The 21,054-nt window shown below is 46.1% G+C and overlaps 1 long non-coding RNA gene across 2 annotated transcripts in view; it reads left to right on the top strand.

The window, feature by feature from the left end:
* The window catches only part of LOC134926243 (uncharacterized), a 101,477-nt gene that overhangs the window by 3,740 nt on the left and 76,683 nt on the right, over positions 1–21,054 (top strand). Inside the window, exons 2-4 of one of the 2 annotated variants that reach the window (XR_010177537.1) lie at positions 11,372–11,417; positions 11,765–11,851; positions 13,253–13,326. This is a non-coding gene — a long non-coding RNA (uncharacterized LOC134926243). The remainder of the gene's footprint in view (positions 1–11,371; positions 11,418–11,764; positions 11,852–13,252; positions 13,327–21,054) is intronic. The other variant, XR_010177538.1, reaches the window with a different exon arrangement.

Here is a 21,054-nt window from a genome sequence, read left to right as displayed (position 1 = left end):
ATTTTAATAGGAAGAACTCACCTTGAAAATATGCTTGGATTGTACTGTATCTGACATTACTCTCGATTACTAGGATTTGTGTAATATACACGTGTGAAATCATATGGGAGATCAATGATGAGATTATATTTCATTATGTGTTCAGATATTGGCCCTCATTCCGAGTCGTTCGCTCGTTCTTTTTTTTCGCATCGCAGTGAAAATCAGCTTAGAGCGCATGCGCAATGTTCGCACTGCGATTGCGCTAAGTAATTCTGCTATGAAGAAAGGATTTTTACTCACGGCTTTTTGTTCGCACCGGCGAACGTAGTGTGATTGACAGGAAATGGGTGTTACTGGGCGGAAACACGGCGTTTTATGGGCGTGTGGCTGAAAACGCTACCGTTTCCGGAAAAAACGCAGGAGTGGCCGGAGAAACGGGGGAGTGTCTGGGCGAACGCTGGGAGTGTTTGTGACGTCAAACCAGGAACGACAAGCACTGAACTGATCGCACAGGCAGAGTAAGTCTGGAGCTACTCTAAAACTGCTAAGTTTTTTTTGTTCGCAATATTGCGTAAACTTCGTTCGCACTTTTAAGATGCTAAGATACACTCCCAGTAGGCGTAGACTAAGCGTGTGTAACTCTGCTAAATTCGCCTTGCGACCGATCAACTCGGAATGAGGGCCCTTGATTTAAAGAGCTGGATTGCAAACACTGGGGCAGATGTATTAAGCCTGGAGAAGGGATAAAGAAATGATAAAGCAGTGATAAGTGGAAGGTGATACCGCACCAGCCAATCAGCTCCTAACTGTCATTTTTCAAATCCGTAATGAATGAATGGTGTGTTATCAGCTTGCACTTATCACTGCTTTATCACTTCTTTATCCCTCCTCCAGGTTAACACATCTGCCCCGAGATGTTTACAGTTCTAAAAAACAAGAATGTCACAAAACAATATATACAGTACATTATACTGCAAATGCTGGAACCATCACCGTGGAGGTTCTGCTCCTATAATCAATATGGGGCCCCTGCTGATGTAACCAATACAGGACAAATGCTAGTACAATCAATATGGAGTACCTGCTGCTATGATCAGTGTATGGTGGTAATGCAAGTACAGTATGACCTAGGACGGAAGTGGTGGCTCCGAAAATTGCTCCCCCTCTATCATTTGGTGTTGATGTGGTTCAGCTTAGGAGTTATTGTATTATTGTAATTTGTATATTACAGCAGCAAGTAAGGGAAATGTTTATGTATTGCTGTTAGGTCCATACTAGAAAGACTTACTGTTAAAAGCCCTGGAAACATTTTTGTGCAATCTCCCTAAAAGTACCCAAGAGAATTAGCTTGCTACTAAGACATTATTTCCGATGGTAGGCAGTGGTATAAATGGCATACCATCCTAGCACAAAGGGGGCTAACAGGAAAACAGGAAATAATTAGCAGGGAAAGAAAAACAGTTATTTTATAACAGCGTACAATTTGTTTTACCAGTTGTGTAAGATTGCAATAAATTGCACCTCTCACCCTCTTTCTGTAACAGAATCCTAACACATCCTAAACCTGGTCATTTACTCACTCAGGAGCATGAATGGCCGTATTCTCCGCATCTGCCACAGGAAGCAATATCCCCAGTTGCTGGTGTTTCCTAACAAATTAATCATTCTACAGAGCACAATTTTAGGCCTCCTTTTAAAACATAATTAAATATTAATTTTAGTCTTTTCTTTCAAGCTTTGATTATCTCTAAGGTCATGCAGAAGAATGACATTTATTGAACACAAAGCCACTCAAAACTGGGTGTTGTGTTCAAGGTTTCTGTGTTAAAGTACTTAAGGGCCTTTTTATCAATGTTCACAAAATGTTGCAGTGATAAATGATTTTTAATTATTATTTATTTAATTTACCATTAGGACACGCATGCCCAGTATAATTATGTGAAATTTGGCTAGGGGAGGAACATGGAGGCTGCTGGGAAGGAATCTGGTGATAACGCCTCCACAGGATCAAACGGCTCACACCCTCTCAAGATGACATTATCTAAGGGAATAAGGGGTCTATTTACTAAGACTTGGATGGAGGTAAAGTGGACAGAGTTAAAGTCCCAGCCAATTAGCTCCTAATTGTCATGTCACAGACTGTGTTTGAAAAATGACAGTTAGGGTCTGGTTGGCTGGTACTTTATCTCCGTCCACTTTACCTCCATCCAAGGCTTAATAAATAGACCCCTATGATTTTGATTTGCATTTATTAAGGAACAGTACACATATGTGTTTGACCAGACTTGACTTCCTCACTTGAAGAGCAAGCTGTTGAAGTTTCAGGAAAGTGACTCAAAATATGTAATGAACTAGTATGTTTGACCTGTCATTCCCAGAGACACTGGCTATATTGGCCACCATACAGATCCTGATGCTGAGGCGCATGCAATGCTATGTAGTTAAGTGACTACTTGCAACTGGGCAGACGCAAACATTCATGAAGACCCTCTACGACACACGCATTGCACAGAGTGAATTGCGACTGGGTCAGACAGTATCAGAAAGGTGGGGGAAAAGTGATGGGCGTTCCTGTGCAGTGACTGGGAGGTGGCTAGTAGTGCATGCAAACATGGTCCGTTCAGTGGGTGTGTTATGGGAGTGTTGTGGGCATATCAATGCAAGTGGCTGCCTTCCCAGATGCACAGTTTTAAGCATAGGAGGCTGTGATCAGAGACTGCACCTAACATAGGGCTTGTCTAAGTTTAAATATGGCATATAAAGACTCACCAATTGGTATTACAGTGTGCACAGGTGTTAACAGTGGGCGTCTTAGTCCTTGCACATAACGCCACATGGATGTACACTAGGGAAGAAGTTTGTTGGCTATTTGCATAAAATTGCAGATGGGTGACCGTCAGTAGATACTGCTGCCTGTGCTTTTGTGCGCGACTTATCTCAGGCCCATAGTCTTATCTCCATTGTGTCTCTCCAGCTCCATTCCCCAGTATTCTCTACAGCCTCATGTTCCAATGCGTCTCTCCAGTCTTATATACCCCTGTGTCTCTCCAGCCTCATGTACCCCCTGTGTCTCTCCAGCCTCATGTTCACCCTGTGTTTCTCTACTCTCATGTCTCATCCCCCCCATTGTCTCTTTATCCTCATTTATCCCCTGTGTCCCTCCAGTCTTATGTACCCCCTGTGTTCCTCCAGCCTCAAGTCCCCCCTGTGTCTCTCCAGCCTCGTGAACCACCCTGTGTCCCTCTAGACTCACTTCCCCATGTGTCTCTTTAGCCTCATGTAACCCCTGAGTCTATCCAGCCTCATACACCACCATGTGTCTCTCCAGCATCAAGTTCCCTGTGTCTCTCCAGCTTTATTTCCACCATGTTTCTCTCCAGCCTCATGTCCCCGCTGTGTCTCTCAAGCTTCATGTACCTCCTGTGTCTCTCCAGCCTCATGTACCTCCATGTGTCTCTCCAACCTCATATCCCCCTTTGTCTCTTGAGCCTCATGTTCCTCCCTGTGTCTCTTTAGCCTCATGTCCCTCCTGTGTCTCTTTAGCCACATGTACCCCGTGTGTCTCCAACCTCCTTTACCCCCATGTTTCTCTTCAGCCTCATGCCTCCCCTGTGTCTCTCCTGACTCATGTACCACCCTGTATTTCTCTAGCCTTATGTCCCCCCTGTGTCTCTTTTGCCTCAAGTTCCCCCTGTCTCTCTCAAGACATGTACCGCAATGTGTCCTTCAATCCCTATGTTCCCCATGTGTCTCTAAAGCCTTATTTACCCACATGTGTCTTTCCAGCATCATGTCTCCCGTTTCTCTTGAGCCTCATGTACCCCATGTGTCTCTCCTACCTCATATCCCTCCTGTGTCTCTCAAGCCTCATATACCAACATGTGTCTCTTCAGCCTCAAGTCCCCCCTGTGTCTCTCCAACCTCATTAACCCCCATGTGTCTTCTCAGCCTCAAGTCCCCCCTGTGTTTCTCCTGCCTCATGTACCACCCTGTGTCTCTCTAGCCTAATATCCCCCATGTGTCTCTTCAGCTTCATGTATACCATGTGTCTCTCCTGCCTCATGTCCCTCCTGTGTCTCTCGAGCCTCATATACCATCATGTGTCTCTCCAGCATTTTATACGCCCATGTGTCTCTCCAGCCTCATGTCCCCCTGTCTCTCTTGAACCTCAAGCACCTTCTGTGTCTCTCCAGCCTCATGTTCCCAATGTGTCTCTCCAATTTCATGTACCCCCATGTGTCTCTCCAACCTCATGTCCCCCTGTGTCTCTTGAGCCTCATGTTCCTCCCTGTGTCTCTTTAGCCTCATGTCCCTCCTGTATCTCTTAAGCCACATGTACCCCGTGTGTCTCCAACCTCCTTTACCCCCATGTTTCTCTTCAGCCTCATGCCTCCCCTGTGTCTCTCCTGACTCATGTACCACCCTGTGTTTCTCTAGCCTCATGTCCCCCTGTGTCTCTTTAGCCTCAAGTTCCCCCTGTCTCTCTCAAGACATGTACCGCAATGTGTCCTTCAATCCTTATGTTCCCCATGTGTCTCTAAAGCCTTATTTACCCACATGTGTCTTTCCAGCATCATGTCTCCCGTTTCTCTTGAGCCTCATGTACCCCATGTGTCTCTCTTACCTCATATCCCTCCTGTGTCTCTCAAGCCTCATATACCACCCTGTGTCTCTTCAGCCTCAAGTCCCCCCTGTGTCTCTCCTGCCTCATGCACCATCCTGTGTCTCTCTAGCCTCATATTCCCTCTGTGTCTCTTTAGCCTCAAGTTCCCCCTGTGTCTCTCAAGACTTATGTACCGCCATGTGTCTCTCAATCCTTATGTTCCCCCTGTGTCTCTCCAGCCTTATTTACCCACATGTGTCTTTCCAGCCTCTTGTCTCCCATGTTTCTCTTGAGCCTAATGTACCCCATGTGTCTCTCAAGCCTCATATACCACCATGTGTCTCTTCAGCCTCAAGTCCCCCCTGTGTCTCTCCTGCCTGATGCACCATCCTGTGTCTCTTTAGCCTGAAGTTCCCCTTGTGTCTCTCAAAACATATATACAGTCATGTGTCCCTCCATCCTTATGTCCCCCGTGTCTCTCCAGCCTTATAAGCCCACATGTTTATCTCCAGCCTCATGTCCCCCCTGTGTCTCTTGAGCCTCATATACAACCATGTGACTCGTTAGCCTCATGTCCACCCTATGTCTCTCTAGCCTCATGTTCCCATTGTGTCTCTTAAGCCGCATGTACCCCCTGTGTCTCTCCAACCTCATTAACCCCCATGTGTCTTTTCAGCCTCAAGTCCCCCCTGTGTTTCTCCTGCCTCATGTACCACCCTGTGTCTCTCTAGCCTAATATCCCCCATGGTCTCTTCAGCTTCATGTACCCCATGTGTCCCTCATGCCTCATGTCCCTCCTGTGTCTCTCGAGCCTCATATACCATCATGTGTTTCTCCAGCATTTTGTACGCCCATGTGTCTCTCCAGCCTCATGTCCCCCTGTGTCTCTTGAACCTCATGCACCTTCTGTGTCTCTCCAGCCTCATGTCCCCCTGTGTCTCTTGAACCTCATGCACCTTCTGTGTCTCTCCAGCCTCATGTCCCCCTGTGTCTCTTGAACCTCATGCACCTTCTGTGTCTCTCCAGCCTCATGTTCCCAATGTGTCTCTCCAATTTCATGTACCCCCATGTGTCTCTCCAGCCTCATGTACCACATGTGTCTCTCCAGCCTCATGTACCCCCATGTGTCTCTCCAGCCTCATGTACCACATGTGTCTCTCCAGCCTCATGTGCTGCCATGTGTCTGTACAGCCTTATGTCCCTACTGGGTCTCTCCAGCCTTATTTATCCCCCTGTATCTTTCCTGCCGGGTTGGGTAGGTATCCCGGTTGTTGGGATGCCGGCAGTCATATGACCGACACCAGCATCCCAACAATGAGAATGCCAACAGGGGAAGGGGTAATTATTTTACCTCCCCCCTGTCCCCTTCCCTAATTCCCTGTGGTGGCGGCTAGGGCTAAGACACAGGTGGTGGTGGCTAGGGCTAAGTCACCAAGCGTGGCAGCTAGGGCCCTAACCCAAACACTGACCGTGATACAGCTGGGATGCTGGCAGTCGGTATTCCTGCGCCAAGATTCCTTTTGTACCCCTCTGTGTCTCGGGCAGGTATAACCAAATCTCCAATAAGTAACCTTTTTTTGTGTAACTGCCACAAAAACACATAGGCCCATGGCTTTTCATGGACGCTATGTATTTTCGCACGAAAGAAGAGGGGGTTTTGCATAGAAAAATAGGGTAGGGAGATAAAACAATTGCAAATACCACACGTTTTTTTCAAGGGCGCAGAATTATCGGGGCTTATTGGATACACTCCTAAGCCTTTTTTTAATGTTTCTCCAATAAGAGGTATTTTCAGCGATGAACAAGGGTGGTCATTCCGAGTTGTTCGCTCGCTAGCTGCTTTTAGCAGCAGTGCACACGCTAGGCCGCCTCCCTCTGGGAGTGTATCTTAGCTTAGCAGAAGTGCGAACGAAAGAGTAGCAGAATTGCTACTAAAAAATTTTATGCAGTTTCTGAGTAGCTCCAGACCTACTCCTATCTTGCGATCACTTCAGTCTGTTTAGTTCCTGGTTTGACGTCACAAACATGCCCTGCGTTCGGCCAGCCACTCCCCCGTTTCTCCAACCACTCCTGCGTTTTTACCTGGCACGCCTGCATTTTTTAGCACACTCCCGGAAAACGCTCAGTTACCACCCAGAAACACCCACTTCCTGTCAATCACTCACCGATCAGCAGAGCGACTGAAAAGCGTCGCTCGGACCTGTGTAAAATGGCATAGTTTTGTGTGAAAATACTTGCGCCCTGCGGCCCATATGCATGCGCAGAACTGCTGGTTTTTAGCCTGATCGCAATTCTGCAAAAAACGGCAGCGAGCGAACAACTCGGAATGACCACCAATGTGGGGTAAATGTAATAACCTGTAAAAGGTAGAGTACATTTCTTTAACTAGTATTTATATAATTAAAGTGTATGTTCAGTCACAGACATTCCCCTCTATGTAAAGATATCCCCTTTCAGTACCACTCCCATGAGAATAGTGGTAGTAAGTAACAATTATTTATAGATCTCATATAACTAATTTCCTCTTCTCATGAATAATTTATGGAAATATTTTTCCTGTATGAAAATAGATGGAATGATTATTAACAGGAATGTCATACAGAGATTGTACTTTATTGTCATGCTTTGATTAAGTCTAACAGTATGCCATCAACAATCCTATATAATAAAAGGCTAACTCTGCTCCTTACCTCTATCGGGGGATTTCAAGTGTTTTGCAAGCATGTGGCCACTAGATGGCGTCCGATGGAGCAGCTCAAATGTTGCTCTGTTTTGTCGCACACAGCCGCCAGCACTGACATTACTGTTATTTTGGTCCATCATTTTGACGGACTGGTAACTAGTACTCTTATACAGTAGATTAAAGAAGTGTAAAGCCACTTGTTTTTATATGAAATGTGAAAGACCAGACGGACATACAGTAAGTGCTGTTGGTCATGGTTGGGGCCATTTTAAAAATGGAGCATTTGCCCTAAACTAATTAGGATAGGACAGTCCATCATTAGACTTGCTAGTTATAGAGCTTCAGTGGCAAACGCAGGATTTCAAGAGGGGGGTTTCCAAACGCCAGACCACAATCTCCCACTCTGCATAACGTTGGAGCAAACGCGGAATTCTGGGGGAGCAGTCAAAGAACCTAACACCAACCCTAGACATTAATGTAAACATTTGTCTTTTTATACACTGGATACTGTATGGAATACAGTATTAATATTTAACACTAAAGATGGTATATAGTATAGGCAGTATCAAAGTGGTCAGGAAAAGGTTAAACATAGCATAATAAATAAATAAATACACATTCTCGCACCTCATGGTAAGGCTCCTGTCTCTTCTTCCTGGTAGCTACTATCTAGTCCTGTGCATTGATTAAGGACTCAGATCCATTCACACAGCAAACTTGTTAGAAGAAGCTGCTACCACTGGGCATGTGCAGCAGATCTGCGGTGTCCCTTAAACTGCATAATATGGTGGCAGCTCTAGTAATTGTGTTATATACCATTGCTATTGTTTGTTATAATGTGAGCCACTTTCCAACCGGAAACCCCCCCTGCGTTTGCCTATGAGCTTGTACAGGATAGACGTTATGGAGAACCTATCTCACCTTCGGTGTCCTACAAAGGACAATATCTCCCTGTAGGCAGTGGCGAATATCCCATTAGGCACATGAGGCACGTGCCTAGGGGCGGCACTTATTTGGGGCCGGCACTTGGATGCTTGTATTGGTACTGTCAGCCCAAAATGTACTAGTAACTGCTAAATATTTCCACTGTACTGTACCATAAGCCATCATGAATGGAGTGTAAATGGGTAGAACATGTACATACTGTCATTTATACCAGTGGCAATGGTGATCTGCTTTATATTTACACTGCAATTTACATTTCAGTTTCAACACACCCCACCCAAATATAACTCTCTCTGCATGTTACATCTGCCCCACCTGTACTGCACATGGTTTTGCCCAACTGCTAACAATTTGCTGCTGCAATCAACTCTGAATTGGGTGCTAAAGAACTACTGCACATGCGCGGCGGCCATTTTGGCAGCAATTTTTCTTTGCCACGACTGGTGCTCCGTTGCAGGACTACGAAAACGTAATTAAAAAAACATGGGTGCAGTGTGGACCCCCCTGGACCCTGGGGGCTGTGTGCACCGTGTTATAAAAACGCCAATGGTAACACCAGGAACCATGGTTTCTTGTGTCAGACCCATTTATACATGATGAACCCATGTAAAAAGACATTTAAAAAATGGGGATTGGGTATTAAATGTACGCTGGGCCGTAATAAGGGGAGTGCGAGTAGTGCCATCGCCCAGGGCACAAGGAACTTACGGCAGCACTGTCAATGCTAAATGGCACCTTGCACCGTAGCTGCCTTGAACGGAACCCTGCATCCTTTAGCACTGCTGCAGGGTAGAGTCTACTGCCTGGTGTTGGCAGCCCCGCCCTTGACATGATGTCATGACACCAGATGTTTAGGGTCGTGGCTGGCACAGGGCACAATATCGCCCTGCTGCGGCACTGAATATGCTGCTACAGAAAATAACAGCATTATCTAATGCTTACAGGATTTATCTTTGGTAATTCCTTTCCACATCCTCCTGTTGCATTTCTATTCACACAAAAAATAATTTATTCTCCATCATGAAGTGAGGGCAACAGCTGCTGAAAGAATACAACATTACTGTCAGTCATTGTTATGTCTCAACAACGTTCCACTTAATATGATTAGTGTTATTCCACTGAAGCTAATGCTAAGCCTGAAATACAAGTTGTCATATGTAAAAGAGCTACAAGTTGCTATTTATACAAATATATCTGAAGTGAAGATGTTTTAGTTAAAGCCATATTCATTGTGCAAGATTTATGGGGGTCATTCCGAGTTGTTCGCTCGGTAAAAATCTTCGCATCGCAGCGATTTTCCGCTTAATGCGCATGCGCAATGTCCGCACTGCGACTGCGCCAAGTAAATTTGCTATGCACTTCAGAATTTTACTCACGGCATTTTCATCGTTCTGGCGATCGCAATGTGATTGACAGGAGATGGGTGTTACTGGGCGGAAACAGGCCGTTTTATGGGCGTGTGGGAAAAAACGCTACCGTTTCCGGAAAAAACGCAGGAGTGGCTGGAGAAACGGGGGAGTGTCTGGGCGAACGCTGGGTGTGTTTGTGACGTCAAACCAGGAACGACAAGCAGTGAAATGATCGCAGATGCCGAGTAAGTCTGAAGCTACTCAGAAACTGCTACGAGGTATGTAATCGCAATATTGCGAATACGTCGTTCGCAATTTTAAGATGCTAAGATTCACTCCCAGTAGGCGGCGGCTTAGCATGAGCAAATCTGCTAAAATCCGCTTGCGAGCGAACAACTCGGAATGACCCCCCTATGTCTTATGTATGTAAGTAGAGGGCTCTGTAACCCCAGAGGCCAGAGCCAGGGCTGTTTCTAGGCAATTTGGCTCCCAGTGCGAGATTAAAAAATGCGCCCCCCCAAGACATAAAAAAATGTGCCCCCCCCCCACACACCTAGATAAAACAAAAACTTGCGCGCGCACCCGGCAAGGGGGCGTGGCCTCATCTAAATGGGTGTGGCCTCATTTAAATGGGCATGGCCTCGTCTGAAAAGACTACCTCACAATCCAGTTTTTGACCCTGCTCCAACAGATCACGACCACCACAGGAAAAAAAAATTCTACCATATTAAGCCCCACACAGTAATGCCCCCTGCACCATATTATGCCACACACCACAATGCCCTTGATACATTAAATCCCCACACTACGGCAGGCAAGAGTCCCCATTTCACACATTACGGCAGGTGTCCCCATTTTACACATAGAGAGAGAGAGAGAGAGAATACTTACAGAGGCGATTACCGCTCTTCGGCCCGCCTCACCAGTCACTCCTCGCGCCGGCCTTTCCCTCTTCCTAACTTGGTTCCCCCTCTGTACTCTGCTCGGAGGGGGGGGGGGTTTCGCTGAGTGACGGGGTTGCGTCGTGACGCAACGACGCAACCGCGTCATTCTGTGAAACTCCGCCCCCCCGAGCAGGTTACTCGGGGAGAAATAGGAGGGGAAAGCAGGGAGCCACAGTTAGTGCCGTGGCAGGTGCCCAGTGCGGTTGCACTGCTCGCCTGCCCCAAGAAACGGCCCTGGCCAGAGTACAACACAAGATGTAAATGATATGGCAAAACTGGCATAGACAGTAAAGAAGATAACTAATACTGCATGGTAAAGTAATGTGACTCAATACCAAGGTCACAAGGTCATCCAGTACCGTCCACGTATATTTTTATTTGTCTGCCCACTTTTGACCCAAACTCCTGGCTGTTGTCTGCAACGTGCAACCTCTCTTCTGCACCCATTTATTTACTTTCCCCTTCACCTTAATGTGTTCCAAAAATATTTGAATGTAAAATCCACCTTGCTGCCAGACACTGAAGGTGAATGAATGATGGGAGTCATCCTGCTGTGACTTGGCTAATGTGACCTCTGCATCCCCTTTTTTTGTTTTTTGTTTATTGCCTTTCTAGGAAATGCTTCTTGTGACCAGGGCTGTAGAGTCTGTACACCAACATCTTCTCAGACTCCTCTATTTTACTACTGTCCAACTCCTTCATAAAGGGCAGTTGTAGATTAATGAGTGTTGCAGATCATTTTTTTCCTGTTGTAACAAATTATTTTTTTCAGAACCGAGAATAAAAGCTGCTGTGCTGGTCTCTATTTATTTCATTGTTATCTTGGTCACCCAAACTTAATTGTCTTTCTCTTCTTGCCGTATAGCGTTTCTGTTCTGCAAGATGATGATCAGTCTCACGTGCTCAGAGGGGTATGGCTGTTTAAGTCGATCAGGGTTGACACAGGAAAAGGTTGACATGACATTTTTAGTTTTCTTTTTGGTGTCATTTATGCCGTAAAGTGACCGGGAACCCCAATTAGTGCGCCTCTGCGCTTGGCACAGGTTACTGTTCCCAATCGTAGTATACATGGATAGTAAAGTATGAAAAAAGTTTTACTTTTTTTTTTTAAATTTCAAAAAGTCATGTTCACCTTTTCCTGTGTCGACCATTGACGTTGATCTTTTGTACATGTCACCCTTTTAACCATGTCAACCTAATGTCTGTCGACCATTAGTGGTCGACCCATTGACTATTGACCTTATCCATGTCTACCTAGCATCCGGACGCCTGCTCACAGACACATAAGACTGATCTGAAGGAGGGCCTGGGAAAGGGAGAATGATAAATCATATATAGTATGCCGGTACGTGAGTTAATGCATCTCTCTATAGTCCTGTCTTTTCTTTCTCTCCCTCTTTCTTTCTATTATGTCTTCCCCTCTATTTTCTCTCTGTTTCTCTCTATTTTTTTTCTTTCTATCCCCTGCTACTGTAGCCTGTAAATATTACAATAATCATGCAAAGATACTATGGGGGGAATTCAATAAGCCCCCGACACCAGCACTTATCAGGGATTTGTTTTCCGGACAGTGACATTCTTCACGCCTGGAATCATGAAAACACATAGGTCCGGGATCTTATTCCAGAGTCTATGTGTTTTTGCATGTGAACAGAATTTTTTTTTCCGTGCAGTAAAAACGTGGGCAGGGTGTGCGGCAGTGTAATTGAATTCCTCCCTTATGTGGTAAACTGGTAATCAGAAATGATTGTTACATGTTCTCAGCATTAAGCATAACAGATAGGCAGTGCCAATGTTAACTGGGTTAATACTGTACCACAGAAGTGCTATTGATGCCACCCAAACCTAGCGTGCGTCGCTAGTGACAGTGGGATCGCACAATCACCCATACACATTGAGCGATGTAGGCGATTTGTCGTTATGGAACGGAAAATCAGCCGACATCGCTCCAGTGTGTACCCAGCTTAAGTCAAACATTGTACGGTATATCTCTGTAGGGGATCAGTACGAGTTCTCGGCGGTCGGGTTCCTGGCGGTCAGAAGACGACGCCAGGATCGCAGTGGTGAGCGCAGCGTGTCCCCTCGCGGGCTTGCTGCTCTCACCTTGCTTCGGACCCTGGTACCTTCGGCCGCCACAGGGTTCTAGTCCCCTCCAGGTGGTGGCATGGACCACCACCCAAGAGGGGTAACCAGCCGGCGGTCAGGACGCTGACCGCCGGTATATCAGCTGGTGTCGGGATTCCGGCATTGGTATCCTGACTGCCGGGATCCCAACATGCGGGAAATTGACTGCCTCCCCTCTGTGGCATCACTGTTCTGCAAAATGGCCTGTTCCCCTGAAAAGGTAAGAAAGAGAAAGGCAGCTAATGAATTAGTAATGTGACAGTGATATACTGTACGCCGTTGATTTCCCAAACATTACAATGATCAGATAAGCCACAAAGTAAACATATATACATAAGTCAGCTTCCATAAATAACTATTATTATTCTTTTTCAATACTAATATTTTTTATGCCCCTGAGGAATTTCTTTGAGTCTGAATGAAACATGTTGGGTTGGTGCCAAGACAAAAGATCATCTCTTCATCCTCTACTTGTTCCAGAGCCATCTAACTATTCGGGACATACAGAGAAGCTGTTACTATTAGTTACCTTCTGTGGTTTGAATAAAATGTGTTTAGATAGGTAAATTGTTTTACTGTGATGTTTATTTTACTTATTATTTGTTAACATTTATTTATGCAGCACCAGAATATTCTGTCACACTTTACACTTGGAAGCAAGTAAACAAGACTGAGTAATAACAGACAGACAGAAAGGTAAGAGAGTCCTGCTCGCAAGCTTACACTCTATAGATAATTAAGAATTTGATACATGAGGATAAGTGTTACAATTGCAGTTTCAACCAGATTACAAGGGTAGGACATACTTTGGCCTGATTTTGAGTCACATGCAGTGTCTATGTCACATTCAGTTGGCCAACATTTTAAGTGAGCGCATGCGGCCGGAATGTTATCAGAGATACAGAACAGAATCAGACGTGCTGACTGGGGCAGAATTGGGGGAGAAATGCAGTGGTAGGGGTGTGGTCAGCCACCAGAAGGGGTGTGATCAGCCTCCACAGATGCTTGTCTAACCATTAGAGAACATTGCCACTATACTGCTTGGTCTGGGCCCCTTTATAAATGTATCCTGTATAGTAAATACTAAATTGATAACAGCAATGTACTGTAGTGAAGATGCCATAGTCCTGGAAATACTGTATAATGCCCTCATGCCCTTCAAATAGGACATTTTTGTATTTGTATCTGTTTGTATAGGAACCGTATAATCCAGTCATGCAGCAATGTTGAAAGCAATTTTGGTCTGTGGTCAGTGGCAGGGGCGCATTAAGAGAGGAGTGGGGCCTGTGTGCTGTCCCTGTCTGGGCCCCCTCCTCTCTTGCAGGCAGCGGAAGTGACAGTGACTCAGAGCACTAGGTGGTGCACAGGTCTCTAGGAAAATGGCACAGGGCGCAGCAGGCTGAACTTTAGCCTAGGGCGTCGAGAAACCTTGCACTGGCCCCGGGTGTGGGCCCCTCTGGATCCAAGGGCCCATGTGCCTGCACACACTGCACCCATCATAGATATGACAGTGGTCAGATGGTTGTTTGAGTATGGACAGAACATGTGTAGATGTATTGTACATGCAAGAGCCGGAAACCACATTAAAAACAAATAATTTAGATGATAATTAAACTGTTGTGAAAAGTAATAATGGAATTAGGGCTTAAACCCGAAATATATACATGTACTGTATCTTGATATATATTAGTTTTCATTTAATGTAAATGTAATTGTGGCAAGTAGCTGGTTATTCCTAGTCAGCATGAAAGCTGCAATTGTTGCTCACAGATGGTAATCTATAAATGACTGGGAATGTGCTGCAGCATCTGCCAGGAGGAGGTGAGGGTGTACAGTAGTAGTGGAAATGGATGCAGGGCATTTACAACCAGCAAAACAAACAGAAATAAACCTAAAGTGGGACTGAACAGACAAGATGTGGGTGATGTGACTCTTGCTTCCGAGAAGTAGCCCTATTAATGATTAGGACAGAGACGAGCACAGGGCTTTCGCAGAGGGTGTAGCTGTTATTCCCCATTGCCTGTAGCCATAGTGCCATATTCTGTATAGACTAGCATATATAAGCAAGGGCTTATGATGTGCTACAAGCTGTAGCGTACCAGATTGTTATTATACTACTTTTTATTTTCATTTGAATGCAAGTCATGCAGTTGGTTCCCAACTGAACTGAGCAAAGTATTCTATTACCTGAGGAGCCAATAAAGACTCTACAGTTCTATCATGTGCTGATGGATCGCAGGGTCTTCTTTAGGGTATTGCCCTGCCTGAAAAATCCGAGCTCCCTTTAACATGTGTGCTGTATATGTATGAATATAGGGCTCTATAGCACTGTGGGGCAGATGTACAGTATTAACCCTAGAGAAGTGATAAAGCAGTGATAACTAGAGATGAGCGGGTTCGGTTTCTTTGAATCCGAACCCGCACGAACTTCACTTTTTTTTTCACGGGTCCGAGCGACTCGGATCTTCCCGCCTTGCTCGGTTAACCCGAGCGCGCCCGAACGTCATCATGACGCTGTCGGATTCTCGCGAGACTCGGATTCTATATAAGGAGCCGCGCGTCGCCGCCATTTTCACACGTGCATTGAGATTGATAGGGAGAGGACGTGGCTGGCGTCCTCTCCATTAGAATAGATTAGAAGAGAGAGAGAGAGAGAGAGATTGTGCAGACAGAGTTTACCACAGTGACCAGTGCAGTTGTTGTTAAGTTAACTTTTATTTAATATATCCGTTCTCTGCTATATCCGTTCTCTGCCTGAAAAAAACGATACACAGCAGTCACACAGTGTGACTCAGTCTGTGTGCACTCAGCTCAGCCCAGTGTGCTGCACATCAATGTATAAAAGCTTATAATAATTGTGGGGGAGACTGGGGAGCACTGCAGGTTGTTATAGCAGGAGCCAGGAGTACATAATATTATATTAATTTAAAATTAAACAGTGCACACTTTTGCTGCAGGAGTGCCACTGCCAGTGTGACTAGTGGTGACCAGTGCCTGACCACCAGTATAGTAGTATATTGTTGTATACTATCTCTTTATCAACCAGTCTATATTAGCAGCAGACACAGTACAGTGCGGTAGTTCACGGCTGTGGCTACCTCTGTGTCGGCAGTCGGCACTCGGCAGGCAGTCCGTCCATCCATAATTGTATAATTATATACCACCTAACCGTGGTATTTTTTTTTCTTTCTTTATACCGTCGTCATAGTCATACTAGTTGTTACGAGTATACTACTATCTCTTTATCAACCAGTGTACAGTGCGGTAGTTCACGGCTGTGGCTACCTCTGTGTCGGCAGTCGGCAGGCAGTCCGTCCATCCATAATTGTATTATTATAATATATACCACCTAACCGTGGTTTTTTTTTCATTCTTTATACCGTCATAGTGTCATACTAGTTGTTACGAGTATACTACTATCTCTTTATCAACCAGTGTACAGTGCGGTAGTTCACGGCTGTGGCTACCTCTGTGTCGGCAGTCGGCAGGCAGTCCGTCCATCCATAATTGTATTATAATATATACCACCTAACCGTGGTTTTTTTTTCATTCTTTATACCGTCATAGTGTCATACTAGTTGTTACGAGTATACTACTATCTCTTTATCAACCAGTGTACAGTGCGGTAGTTCACGGCTGTGGCTACCTCTGTGTCGGCAGTCGGCAGGCAGTCCGTCCATCCATAATTGTATTATAATATATACCACCTAACCGTGGTTTTTTTTTCATTCTTTATACCGTCATAGTCAGTCATACTAGTTGTTACGAGTATACTACTATCTCTTTATCAACCAGTGTACAGTGCGGTAGTTCACGGCTGTGGCTACCTCTGTGTCGGCACTCGGCAGGCAGTCCGTCCATCCATAATTGTATTATAATATATACCACCTAACCGTGGTTTTTTTTTCATTCTTTATACCGTCATAGTGTCATACTAGTTGTTACGAGTATACTACTATCTCTTTATCAACCAGTGTACAGTGCGGTAGTTCACGGCTGTGGCTACCTCTGTGTCGGCAGTCGGCAGGCAGTCCGTCCATCCATAATTGTATTATAATATATACCACCTAACCGTGGTTTTTTTTTCATTCTTTATACCGTCATAGTGTCATACTAGTTGTTACGAGTATACTACTATCTCTTTATCAACCAGTGTACAGTGCGGTAGTTCACGGCTGTGGCTACCTCTGTGTCGGAACTCGGCAGGCAGTCCGTCCATCCATAATTGTATTACAATATATACCACCTAACCGTGGTTTTTTTTTCATTCTTTATACCGTCATAGTCAGTCATACTAGTTGTTACGAGTATACTACTATCTCTTTATCAACCAGTGTACAGTGCGGTAGTTCACGGCTGTGGCTACCTCTGTGTCGGCACTCGGCAGGCAGTCCGTCCATCCATAATTGTATTACAATATATACCACCTAACCGTGGTTTTTTTATACCACCTAACCGTGGCAGTCCGTCCATAATTGTATACTAGTATCCAATCCATCCATCTCCATTGTTTACCTGAGGTGCCTTTTAGTTCTGCCTATAAAATATGGAGAACAAAAAAGTTGAGGTTCCAAAATTAGGGAAAGATCAAGATCCACTTCCACCTCGTGCTGAAGCTGCTGCCACTAGTCATGGCCGAGACGATGAAATGCCAGCAACGTCGTCTGCCAAGGCCGATGCCCAATGTCATAGTACAGAGCATGTCAAATCCAAAACACCAAATATCAGAAAAAAAAGGACTCCAAAACCTAAAATAAAATTGTCGGAGGAGAAGCGTAAACTTGCCAATATGCCATTTACCACACGGAGTGGCAAGGAACGGCTGAGGCCCTGGCCTATGTTCATGGCTAGTGGTTCAGCTTCACATGAGGATGGAAGCACTCAGCCTCTCGCTAGAAAACTGAAAAGACTCAAGCTGGCAAAAGCACCGCAAAGAACTGTGCGTTCTTTGAAATCCCAAATCCACAAGGAGAGTCCAATTGTGTCGTTTGCGATGCCTGACCTTCCCAACACTGGACGTGAAGAGCATGCGCCTTCCACTATTTGCATGCCCCCTGCAAGTGCTGGAAGGAGCACCCGCAGTCCAGTTCCTGATAGTCAGATTGAAGATGTCAGTGTTGAAGTACACCAGGATGAGGAGGATATGGGTGTTGCTGGCGCTGGGGAGGAAATTGACCAGAAGGATTCTGATGGTGAGGTGGTTTGTTTAAGTCAGGCACCCGGGGAGACACCTGTTGTCCGTGGGAGGAATATGGCCGTTGACATGCCAGGTGAAAATACCAAAAAAATCAGCTCTTCGGTGTGGAGGTATTTCACCAGAAATGCGGACAACAGGTGTCAAGCCGTGTGTTCCCTTTGTCAAGCTGTAATAAGTAGGGGTAAGGACGTTAACCACCTCGGAACATCCTCCCTTATACGTCACCTGCAGCGCATTCATAATAAGTCAGTGACAAGTTCAAAAACTTTGGGTGACAGCGGAAGCAGTCCACTGACCAGTAAATCCCTTCCTCTTGTAACCAAGCTCACGCAAACCACCCCACCAACTCCCTCAGTGTCAATTTCCTCCTTCCCCAGGAATGCCAATAGTCCTGCAGGCCATGTCACTGGCAAGTCTGACGAGTCCTCTCCTGCCTGGGATTCCTCCGATGCATCCTTGCGTGTAACGCCTACTGCTGCTGGCGCTGCTGTTGTTGCCGCTGGGAGTCGATGGTCATCCCAGAGGGGAAGTCGTAAGCCCACTTGTACTACTTCCAGTAAGCAATTGACTGTTCAACAGTCCTTTGCGAGGAAGATGAAATATCACAGCAGTCATCCTACTGCAAAGCGGATAACTGAGGCCTTGGCATCCTGGGTGGTGAGAAACGTGGTTCCGGTATCCATCATTACTGCAGAGCCAACTAGAGACTTGTTGGAGGTACTGTGTCCCCGGTACCAAATACCATCTAGGTTCCATTTCTCTAGGCAGGCGATACCGAAAATGTACACAGACCTCAGAAAAAGAGTCACCAGTGTCCTAAAAAATGCAGCTGTACCCAATGTCCACTTAACCACGGACATGTGGACAAGTGGAGCAGGGCAGGGTCAGGACTATATGACTGTGACAGCCCACTGGGTAGATGTATGGACTCCCGCCGCAAGAACAGCAGCGGCGGCACCAGTAGCAGCATCTCGCAAACGCCAACTCTTTCCTAGGCAGGCTACGCTTTGTATCACCGCTTTCCAGAATACGCACACAGCTGAAAACCTCTTACGGCAACTGAGGAAGATCATCGCGGAATGGCTTACCCCAATTGGACTCTCCTGTGGATTTGTGGCATCGGACAACGCCAGCAATATTGTGTGTGCATTAAATCTGGGCCAATTCCAGCACGTCCCATGTTTTGCACATACCTTGAATTTGGTGGTGCAGAATTTTTTAAAAAACGACAGGGGCGTGCAAGAGATGCTGTCGGTGGCCAGAAGAATTGCGGGACACTTTCGGCGTACAGGCACCACGTACAGAAAACTGGAGCACCACCAAAAACTACTGAACCTGCCCTGCCATCATCTGAAGCAAGAAGTGGTAACGAGGTGGAATTCAACCCTCTATATGCTTCAGAGGTTGGAGGAGCAGCAAAAGGCCATTCAAGCCTATACAATTGAGCACGATATAGTAGGTGGAATGCACCTGTCTCAAGTGCAGTGGAGAATGATTTCAACGTTGTGCAAGGTTCTGATGCCCTTTGAACTTGCCACACGTGAAGTCAGTTCAGACACTGCCAGCCTGAGTCAGGTCATTCCCCTCATCAGGCTTTTGCAGAAGAAGCTGGAGGCATTGAAGGAGGAGCTAACACGGAGCGATTCCGCTAGGCATGTGGGACTTGTGGATGCAGCCCTTAATTCGCTTAACAAGGATTCACGGGTGGTCAATCTGTTGAAATCAGAGCACTACATTTTGGCCACCGTGCTCGATCCTAGATTTAAAGCCTACCTTGGATCTCTCTTTCCGGCAGACACAGGTCTGCTGGGGTTGAAAGACCTGCTGGTGACAAAATTGTCAAGTCAAGCGGAACGCGACCTGTCAACATCTCCTCCTTCACATTCTCCCGCAACTGGGGGTGCGAGGAAAAGGCTCAGAATTCCGAGCCCACCCGCTGGCGGTGATGCAGGGCAGTCTGGAGCGACTGCTGATGCTGACATCTGGTCCGGACTGAAGGACCTGACAACGATTACGGACATGTCGTCTACTGTCACTGCATATGATTCTCTCAACATTGATAGAATGGTGGAGGATTATATGAGTGACCGCATCCAAGTAGGCACGTCACACAGTCCGTACTTATACTGGCAGGAAAAAGAGGCAATTTGGAGGCCCTTGCACAAACTGGCTTTATTCTACCTAAGTTGCCCTCCCACAAGTGTGTACTCCGAAAGAGTGTTTAGTGCCGCCGCTCACCTTGTCAGCAATCGGCGTACGAGGTTACATCCAGAAAATGTGGAGAAGATGATGTTCATTAAAATGAATTATAATCAATTCCTCCGCGGAGACATTGACCAGCAGCAATTGCCTCCACAAAGTACACAGGGAGCTGAGATGGTGGATTCCAGTGGGGACGAATTGATAATCTGTGAGGAGGGGGATGTACACGGTGATATATCGGAGGGTGAAGATGAGGTGGACATCTTGCCTCTGTAGAGCCAGTTTGTGCAAGGAGAGATTAATTGCTTCTTTTTTGGGGGGGGTCCAAACCAACCCGTCATATCAGTCACAGTCGTGTGGCAGACCCTGTCACTGAAATGATGGGTTGGTTAAAGTGTGCATGTCCTGTTTTGTTTATACAACATAAGGGTGGGTGGGAGGGCCCAAGGATAATTCCATCTTGCACCTCTTTTTTCTTTTCTTTTTCTTTGCATCATGTGCTGATTGGGGAGGGTTTTTTGGAAGGGACATCCTGCGTGACACTGCAGTGCCACTCCTAGATGGGCCCGGTGTTTGTGTCGGCCACTAGGGTCGCTAATCTTACTCACACAGCTACCTCATTGCGCCTCTTTTTTTCTTTGCGTCATGTGCTGTTTGGGGAGGGTTTTTTGGAAGGGACATCCTGCGTGACACTGCAGTGCCACTCCTAGATGTGCCCGGTGTTTGTGTCGGCCACTAGGGTCGCTAATCTTACTCACACAGTCAGCTACCTCATTGCGCCTCTTTTTTTCTTTGCGTCATGTGCTGTTTGGGGAGGGTTTTTTGGAAGGGCCATCCTGCGTGACACTGCAGTGCCACTCCTAGATGGGCCCGGTGTTTGTGTCGGCCACTAGGGTCGCTAATCTTACTCACACAGCTACCTCATTGCGCCTCTTTTTTTCTTTGCGTCATGTGCTGTTTGGGGAGGGTTTTTTGGAAGGGACATCCTGCGTGACACTGCAGTGCCACTCCTAGATGGGCCCGGT

Source organism: Pseudophryne corroboree, chromosome 1, assembly GCF_028390025.1.
Source record: "Pseudophryne corroboree isolate aPseCor3 chromosome 1, aPseCor3.hap2, whole genome shotgun sequence".
Taxonomy (NCBI): Eukaryota; Metazoa; Chordata; class Amphibia; order Anura; family Myobatrachidae; genus Pseudophryne; species Pseudophryne corroboree.
This window is presented reverse-complemented; position numbering and strand designations above follow the sequence as displayed.